The following is a 1,868-nucleotide window of genomic DNA, read 5'->3' as shown; positions in this document are numbered from 1 at the left end:
CAGGTTCTCAAAACCCAAAGGAAAAGGTCCATAGACGTGGGCCATAAACAATTGAATCTGCAGATTAAAGCTTGTTTTTCGAACGAAGAACAATATTCGTCTGTTTCTAGTATATCCATATTTATTTCTGGGGTGTAACTCAATTTCTCCACAATGTATGGTGTTGGTGCTGTGCCAGCTTGTTTTGTTGAGTTTGTAGCTAGTTTATTTCCTTCAAGAATGTCTTTGAAGGATAACCCTACACTTTTTTGCTTTTGATGTGGTTCTGGGAATTTTGTTGTGCTGCTTCCTATGCCACTGCCTGAGGGATATATTTTGTGATGATCTGCCCCGCCTCCCCTCAGCTGCAGGTTGAGTGTGATGGTAGACTCAGGGAAGATTTTGTAATCGATAAGGGTTTTGTAGTCTTGGAGTACTCTGACTTCATAGATTAAAATCTGTGTTCCTGTAGGATAACCAGTATGCTGGTAGATGTTGTTCTACAAAAACAATACTGATTTGGTCATCTGTACCCAGGCCAAATATGTCCTCCCGTTAGGGGTTTTTATAAAAGCTTGATAAGGAAGAGGGCTTACCAGCAATTCAGGTTCTAGTTCTATCTCAGAGTAAGATTACCCATCTACATCAGATTCGCCGCACATCTTTGTATTCCCAGGGATTTTCTTTCGGGAAATCTAAGGTAAATTTTGAGGGGGTGAGATCTAGTCCTGGCAGAGTTTCTCTTGATGCTTTGTTGGGAAAAATTCTAGTTGTGTGATTTTTTCCTCATTGTGGTTTCCGTGGACTCCTTATTGCTGTTCATGTTGCTCCGAGGGTAAATGTCAGTGTGGCTGACGTCGATGGCGTAGACTCTAGAAGCCCTAACAAATGACCACTGATTGCTGACATTCTGTTCCACGATGCAGACAATGGATCCCTCCAAAATAGACCTCAAGGGAAGCACGTTACCCACAGTCAAAAGGTCTTCTTTCCGTAGTTGTTTCCCAGGTTCATACGTTCAGCCGCTACGAAGAGGTCCTTCCGATGCTTGTAACAGAGTGGGTGCCTGTAGATCGCCTTGCAGAGAGGAGCACTACAGCTAGGATCGTGTATGACATCCATGCCATTTCCCCTAATAAAGCCATTGCTCTCGCCATAGTCGAGGCCTCTCAAATGTGCAGGTCTCTTCCTGCGATGGGAGCGGGATTGGTACACGGAACCTACTCCCTTTCCCCCATTTCAAACATAGCGATCATAAGCAGCTCCAAGGGGGTCCATTTCCCTCGGTAAACGCCACCTTCTATCCTCAAGTCGGGGGTCTTCTCGGGGAAGATAACTAGGTCCATCACGGCTTGTAGAAGTCAAAAGATCATATTCATTGTGGGGGTGAATGGCAGCAGAGGCAAGAGCCGGAGAGTGGCCGTCCCTCTCAGCAACAAATCTGTTCTAGTAGGTACCTGCCATTCCCATATTCCATATATAGAGAAAGTCTTATGTACATATGTTTTCTATTTCCCAATCTGATTGGGCGATGAGGTATTTATTAATATTTTAATGTGTAGAATATGAATCATCATTAAAATATTTTAACGTTCACCATGTAAATACTATGTAAAACAAGATATATATATATATATATATATATATATATATATATATATATATATATATATATATATATAAAACAAACAATTTACTGGTGAAAATGTTTAAAACAGATTTTATATATAAAGAGAGATATAATCCTTATTCTATTAGTAAGTTCTTGAGCTAAATTTGTAATTCATTTTTCTTTTAATGTGAAGTTGACATGTAACATTTATATATATATATATATAAAATAATTTTTATAGAGAGAGAGTCCTATGGATATCTCTTTTCTACTTCAG

Source organism: Pinus tabuliformis, chromosome J (assembly GCF_031772625.1).
Source record: "Pinus tabuliformis cultivar Carrire ecotype Pingquan chromosome J, CPIR1, whole genome shotgun sequence".
NCBI lineage: Eukaryota > Viridiplantae > Streptophyta > Pinopsida > Pinales > Pinaceae > Pinus > Pinus tabuliformis.
Note: the sequence above shows the minus strand (reverse complement) of the source record.